Below are 7,947 nucleotides of genomic sequence, written 5' to 3' on the forward strand. Positions count from 1 at the left end.
TTACTTCTAAGTAGCATAGAAAGGATCAGCCTGCTTATGCTATTCTTCTCAGTTGCACTCGGTAGAATAAGATCTAAACTAGTGCTTTGTTGTTTGATTTTTAATCATGCAATGAGTGCCTGCCAGGGACCTTTACCAGCTTCTTTTTAATTACTTGGTTGGCTTCTTGGTTTATCTTCCCAGTTGCCATCAAGAGGTCTTTTTCAGCCCTTGCACTCAGTAAAATAAGATCTAAACTAGTGCTTTGTTGTTTGATTGTTAATCAGGCAATGAGTGCCAGCCAGGGACATTTACCAGCTTCTTTTTAATTACTTGGTTGGCTTCTTGGTTTATCTTGAAAGCACCATCCTGTGCATCAGTGAGAATTTCAAGCATGGCAACGAGGTTAATAAAGATTTTGGCCCCCAAACTACTTGATTAGTCCTGTTGATTCTCTGTGGCTGTTCATAAAAAGGCAGCTGCTTCATTATCCTGATCTACCCATGGAACTATAAAGAGCAAGCTAGCATTTAATCCATGTTTTTCAAAGTATCCTAGCAGGAGGATATGTTAATATGCAGTGGAGATGGAAAATGCATCTGAAGTTTAAATGAGTCAGAACTGCAGATCCCTGGATAGTGGGAATTCAGGTGGTTGATTTTTTGTTTGAACATCAAAACCATTCAGTACAATTTAGTTGAGTGTTTTTGTTTTTGTTTAAAAAACAGCTGCTTATTTTTGTTGTCAATCATTTAATTCCTATTTAATTCACTGCACAGAATCGTGAATCAATGTGATACAATGGGTGACAATACTGTTTAAAAAGGGATTCAGCTGAAGAACCAAACTGAGGTATCACAACAGTTTACGAAAATGAAAAGCTAGGTGATCTTATGATTATAAGTCAGCCTTCCCTAACCTGGTTTCCTCCAGAGCTTAGCAGCCATGGGTTAAGAACATAAGAAGAACCTGCTGGATCAGGCCAGTGGCCCATCTAGTCCAGCATCCTGTTCTCACAGTGGCCAACCAGGTGCCTGGGGGAAGCCCGCAAGCAGGACCCGAATGCAGGAACACTCTCCCCTCCTGAGGCTTCCGGCAGCTGGTTTTCAGAAGCATACTGCCTCTGACTAGGGTGGCAGAGCACAGCCATCATGGCTAGTAGCCATTGATAGCCCTGTCCTCCATGAATTTGTCTAATCCTCTTTTAAATTTAATCCTCCTTTAAATTTCAGCCTGTGGCTGCCACTTCTTTTGCAGAATAACCTAGAAAGATGCTCTGTCATAACGTAGCGGCCATTTGGATTGGAGCAATGCAATGTAATTACAAAGAGCAGGGGCTTTTTGAGGAGGGTGGGGGGCAGCTGGAGACAGAAGGGAGGCGGCAGGAGCCTGTAGGGACCCCAGTTAGTGCTGCAACCTCACCTCCAAAACTACCTCAACTCCAAAATGCAAAGGGAACTCATCCCCCCTTTTTTCACTGTTAAGCTTCTCCCCCCCCCAAATACGTTCTTCAAACCCAGGTAAAAATATATGAACCTTTCCATCAGTTAAGTCCCATAAACCTCTGTCCTAAAACCCATTTAATCTGTGATATTCTGAGTAAACACACATAGGATTCTGCTGTATGTGTGCAATCACATGCACCCTTCCAGGGGAAGAAGTAACGAGACACTCGGGGATTTTCTCATAAGTAAGTATGCATAGAATTGGTCCAATTCATATTTCTCTGAGTAAATTATTTAAACATAATGGAATTAATCACACGCAGGCTGCAAATTTGCTTGCATCTTCACTTTAGCTAGTTTACAAACTGGTCTGTAGATAAGGTGCCCACCTTTTTACAGGCCTCTAGTCCTGTGCCTTTAAGGGTCATTTGATCTGCAGACATTAGAAGATGACATTGCTTAACTCCATGCCATCTAATAACTGCTGAATACGAACCTGCTATTAAAGGCACAACAACAAGCCAGAAGGCTATGTGGGGCCAGGGCAGCCCCCAGCAGAGGCTGCTCGGAAAAAGTGTCCCTTCCCAGCTATGCTCGAGGGCTATGGACCTTGCTTGCAGACTGCCCAGTTATGGGGGGACTCATTTTATGATGTGGTTTTTCTTTATTATGCGGTTTTCCGGATCCCATGGACGCACTGGTCCAGGGGACAATTGATGAAGACATACAGTTGGGCAGGGTTATTGGCCCCTTCCCATCATCCCCTACCTCTGCTCTCTCAGCGCCCCCCCCCGTATAGTGCCCACAGTGGCAGTGGGCAAAGTCTACCTGATTCACCATCTGTCATACAAGTGGGGTCACTCAGTGATGCCTTATGGGCAAGTGTGGCAGCTAATCTGCTTGCATTGCCGGCCATTACACACGGTGGATTTTGAGCTGCTGAGTTTTGCCTGTTAAGTCAACTATGCAGCAGAGCATTACCTAGGGGCTGCTGTATTCTTGCATGGAGCACTTCAGCCCCTTCTTGGAGATGAGAGGGCTCAGAAGCAGTGGGGCACTACTTTCATGATTTACAGTTTACGGGTAGGGCAGACTTTGGGTGCATATTAGCACCTGATGGCACAGTTTATAGCGTAGCTATGAACTGGGGGGTTCCTTTGGCAGCTGGGGAAAGGGAAGATCCTGCCCCAGTGTTCACCTTCCAGGGTATGAAGATTGACTTTTGGACCCAGGGCTGCAGGCTGTCCGGGAAAAGCTTGAACTGTTGCAGATCAAGATCCTGCAGTTTTCAGGGGCTGGGGAAGGTGTTTGCTTCCTCCCCTTCAGGTGTTGGGGGCCTTCTATGGTGGGGGTGATGGTGCCATAACAGGGATTTCACAGCCTTACCACAAGTTCAAAGTTTTTGGCTGCCTTGTGCGCCAACCTGTGGTGTGGCCCCCTCCTTTCCTGCGGCGCGTCAATGGTGTTTCAGTTAGAGGAAGGACCGACTCAGCTAGTCCCATACCGCATACTGGGAGATGGGGGAGGGGAGTCAGAGATGGCCATATGCCTATCTGCTGCCCCAGCATGCTCACCAGCTATCAGAGGGCAGGAGGGGATTCCTGGGAGTTAGGGGCTGGCAGGGGCTATGCAAAGTGTGGCCTATTCCTATGAATCACGTGCTGGAATTCATCACATGGTAGGAGTGTAGCTTGTCTGTCAGTGTGTCGCAAGGTAGGCTGGCAGGGGGCCTTTAGGACCATTCAGATGTCTTGGGATATGTCATGTGCTGGCCAGCTGGCCCATGCACACCCCCATACCCCTTATCCTCATCCTCCATGTTCACCTGACCCGCCAGGGATGGTTGATCAGTGAGGTGCCCTGAGACCATCATGCTTCAAAGCTCAGCAGTTGCATGTAGCGGCCCTCACACTTAATTTGGAGCCTTCCGGATGGGGGGGCCGAGGGTGTTTGTGGGCCAGGTCAGACTTCCAGGCAGACCAGGGGTGCAAGAGTTAGTCCACATTATTTTACCCTCCCCCTGGACTGGACATTTCCCCATGATGGCGTCATAGTGTTTTTGGCCTGAAGCTACAGGCCTGGTTGCCTGATATTCAGGGGGAGGGATCTTCCCTTATAAAGTTTCAGTCTAGTGTCGCAGTGCCTGGGAGCAGACCCATGGGGGTTTGAGGGACATGCTGCTCCGGAATGGGGTTTGCCTACCCAGCAGTGGAATTGCCTACCTGGGACGGTCCATTTGGTTTTGGTATATGCAGGTGCACGCCATCAGGAGGTGGAAGCAGGGGGCCCATGGAATACATTCACCCTGGGGGTGAGTCTGAAGGTCTGCGACCCAACTGTTCACGATTGTTTCTGTTTTGGCAGGTTGCTGGATGGGGATGGAGCAGACGCGCAGCCTACTCTGCAGCCATGGCATGATCTCATAGGCTGGCCTTGGGGCCGCAAATGCACATTGGTTCACAGCTGGGCCTCGGATGGTGGGCCACAGTTTGGTGGCTGGGTCGACAGAGTATGCACTGGAATGGTCCCCTACCCATGTTGTTCCAGCAGGGTTCAGGGCGGAAGGTTCTGCAGGTGGTGGTCATTCCCCTGGGTGGGAATTACCTTGGTTACTGAAGGGCAAGACATGTGAGGACATGCAGTTGAGGCCACAATAGCATCTGTTCGTCTGCTGTGGTCAGACAGGAAGGGCAAGGCCCTCAGTGGCATGCATGTGAGGACATGCAGTTGAGGCCTCGGTAGCCTTGGGTCGTCTGCTGTGGTCAGACATGGAGGGCAAGGCCCTCAGTAGCAGGCATGCGTGGACATGCAGTTTGTGGGGCAACGATGACATCTTCCAGATGGACCTGCAGAGGGGTCTGCACGAGATTCTTATCGGGTGTGGGGTAAAGGGAGACTAAGCAGAGGCTTGTCCCCCTTTTGTGGCAAAGAAGTGCGGGAAAAGGTTTAAAGGGAAAGGGCAGCTAGGTGACACCTTTAGGCACCTTTGGGGGCGATTGGCGGTCCGGGGGCCTGCAGCTCAGGGCTATACAGCCCGGGGGGCAGAACACGGGCCGCCTTTGGGGCCAACGTGCCTCAACCGCTCGGAGTTTCACGGCTCCGGGGGGCGGTGATGCGGGTTGGACCCCCTACACATCTTCAGGGTGTGGCCTGAGCTGGGGTCTGGCACAGGGCAGCCCTGGGCTCAGGCAAGGTTTAGTCGCCCATGGCTGCAAGCAGGCTTTGCCTGGATCATCAGAATGCTCCCGCACTTGATTTCCTCTCTGCAGGTTCATTATTCTAATTGATTCCGTTTAATAAAGTGGCCCATGATTTAACCCAATGAATGGTGTTTGTGTTTTATTTCGGCAATAGGCCGCAATCCCGTTCTGTGCCCGGTACTTCCGGGCAAAGGGGCGTGTTTGCAGCCACAGCCGAAGCCCTGGCCGCCATTGGGTGGGCGTGTGTGCACGCGGCGCGCCGGCACGCCATCGTGACACACAGGAAGGAGGCGGGGCGGCTGAAGGCCATTTAAGGCCACTCCACCAGTCTCCCGCCCTCCTTTGAATTTTGGCGGCGCCCGCCCGACCCTCCCTCTGCTGCAGTGTGATTCATTTGGTCGCTACGGGGCCGACTAGGAATTTTTGGCCTGCCTGCCTCGCTTTGCTGGCAGGTTTCTTTTGCCTACTCCACACTGTGGTTGGGGGGACGGGTCAAGGGTTAGCACGGGTGCCTTTGGGGTTAATAGGCTGATTGGTCTGTTTCTAGCTTTAATATGTCAATGGTCACTTGTGGCAAAGAAGTGCGGGAAAAGGTTTAAAGGGAAAGGGCAGGTAGGTGACACCTTTAGGCACCTTTGGGGGCGATTGGTGGTCCGGGGGCCTGCAGCTCAGGGCTATACGGCCCGGGGGGCAGAACACGGGCCGCCTTTGGGGCCAACGTGCCTCATCCGCTCGGAGTTTCATGGCTCCGGGGGGCGGTGATTGTTGGGCTGGCGACCAGTAGGCATTACTGTCTCTAGTAGTTTTCCATGAAGCCTGCAAGTTTGAAGACGTAACTGTGGTTAAGGGAGAGTTATGTCTATGCTCTGTCTGGGAACGGACTGCCAGGGTCGTTGCTATGGTAGCCATCTGATAGCGACTGGGAAAGTTCTAACAGAGTCTATGTGTTGTTCTCTTCTGTATTATGCCTCTGAGCTGAGAGGCTGTCTTTTGTGTTTATCTATGGAGAGAGATGTACCCAGAAGGGGGGTGACTGAAGAATCTCTACATGTATTTACTCTTAAGCCTCTGGCCTTAATGTCTTAATAAAGACTCTTAACATGCTCTGAAGACGTTTTCTTGCTCAACTTAACTCCAACGTAATGTATGCTGTTTCACACAACAACACACAAGCCAACAGTGGTAGCAGAGGATGGTTACGCTCCACAGCGCATTACACCGGAGTAAGTTGCTGGTCTGAAAGGCAGACGGAGTTCCAGAGAGGGCAGCTTGATTGATTGAACCAGACGGAGGTGAGCAACATGGCTGTAAACCTGTCTGGGGGAGGCTTGCCGATGGAACGACTTAATGAAAAGAATTTTGCCAGCTGGAAGCCGAGGATGAGGGCTTTGCTGATAACAGAGGATTTATGGGACGTGATTGAGGAAAAACCCCCGGCGGTACCGACCGCGGCCTGGAAGCGTCGAGACCAGAGGGCGCAGGCGTTTATAATCTTGGCTCTATCGGATTCTCAACTGATGTGTGTGAGAGATGAGCCGTCGGCTAAACAGACGTGGGAAGCGTTGCAGGATTTGTCTCAGGAATGGCAGCAGAGGCAGGAGGCGCAGAGAGCCCAGCCGGTGGAGGCTGTCAGAAGCAAGGCGGAGAAATGTGCCGAACCGGAGCAGGCTGCCGAAAGCAGACAGGAAAACAAACGGGAGCAGCAGCGGCTGAAGTCTTGTTTTGCCTGTGGGGCCCGTGGGCATCTCCGTAAAGATTGTGCAATCAAGCGAAACTCCAGGGACGGAGGCTTGAAGCAGGGAAGTGTGAACTTTGTTTGTAAACAGAAGTCTAAAGACTTGGAACAAATTAACTTTATTGTCGACAGCGGAGCAAGCCATATATTAATCAAAGACAGGAGTCTGTTTTACACGTCTACAGATGAGCAGGACTTTGTTTTACTTGCTGATGGATCATGGAAATCCGTAAAAGCACGTGGTCTGGTTAAGTTTGACAAACTTGGACTAATGTCAGAATGTTTGTTTATTCCAGGATTGGCTCATAATATTTTATCTGTGAGAAAACTGGTGAGTTGTCAATATTCAGTCTGGTTTGATAAAGGAAAATGTTGGGTACAAAGAGGAGAAAATGTTGTCTGTCAGGGTTTCAAGACACAAGGGCAGTTTAAAATGACCGTGGGTGTGAAGTGTGCTAATGCCTTGAGTTTAATGGGGCGGAAAGAGAATGACGGTTAGAGCTGTAAATAGACAGCTGTTAAAAGCACACAGCCACAGCATGTAATGCAGTCAGGCTGATGCCTGAAAGAGTGCATCGCAGCCGAGTTTACAAGCCACAGGGTAAGAGACATGGCAAACGTGCACCTAGAGCACAAGAGAATGCATATTTCAAAGTTTGGTGTCCAGAAACACAGCAGTTAATTCTGAGTAGAAGCATTAAAGTTGCAGAAAAACCTTGGGATCAAAGGGAGCAACTGAGCAGGCAGGTGGACACAAAGAATTTGGGGCCTGTCACACACTATTTAGGCACGGATATTGTGCGTGCAGAAGACGGAAGCATAACATTGAGTCAGGAAAGTAAAATAAATCAGATCATAGAAGAATGCAACATGACAGAATGCAATGTTGTGAAGACTCCAATGGTTGTGGCTTTCCAACAGAATGTGCAGGAGACGCCTTGTACATATCCTGAGAAGTACAGGTGCATAATAGGGAAATTGCAATATTTGGTGAAGGTGTCTCGCCCAGACATATGTAATGCAGTCAGTATTTTAAGCCGGAAGGTAGAGCATCCTTCAGAGGCTGACTGGCAAGGGATTAAAAGGATAGTGCGTTATCTGAAAGGCACGAAGACAAAGGGTCTGGTTTTGTCAGGAGCAAAGACAGGAGGTCTTGAATGTTTTGTGGATGCAGATCATGCAGGGAAGCTGAGCAGTCGTAAGTCAACCTCTGGCATAGTTGTGATGTGGCACAGGTCATGCATTGACTGGAGCAGCAAGAAACAAAATGTGGTTGCAACATCAAGTGCAGAAGCCGAGTATGTGGCCCTGTCACAGGCCTGTAATGAGCTACAATGGTTCTCAATGCTCATGCAGGAGATAGGCATTGATATGCAATTTCCGATTACTGTATATGAAGACAATCAGACCTGCATTAAGATAGCCACATCAGAAGCTCATACCAAGAGAACAAAACATATTAGTGTCAGATACTTTCACGTAAGGGATTGTGTGCAGCAGGGGTTTGTTAACCTAAAATTTTGTGACACTAACAACATGGTGGCTGACATAATGACCAAGCCTTTGTGTGAGGAGAAATTTGGCAAAC

This window comes from Rhineura floridana, chromosome 2, assembly GCF_030035675.1.
Source record: "Rhineura floridana isolate rRhiFlo1 chromosome 2, rRhiFlo1.hap2, whole genome shotgun sequence".
NCBI classification, from domain to species: domain Eukaryota; kingdom Metazoa; phylum Chordata; class Lepidosauria; order Squamata; family Rhineuridae; genus Rhineura; species Rhineura floridana.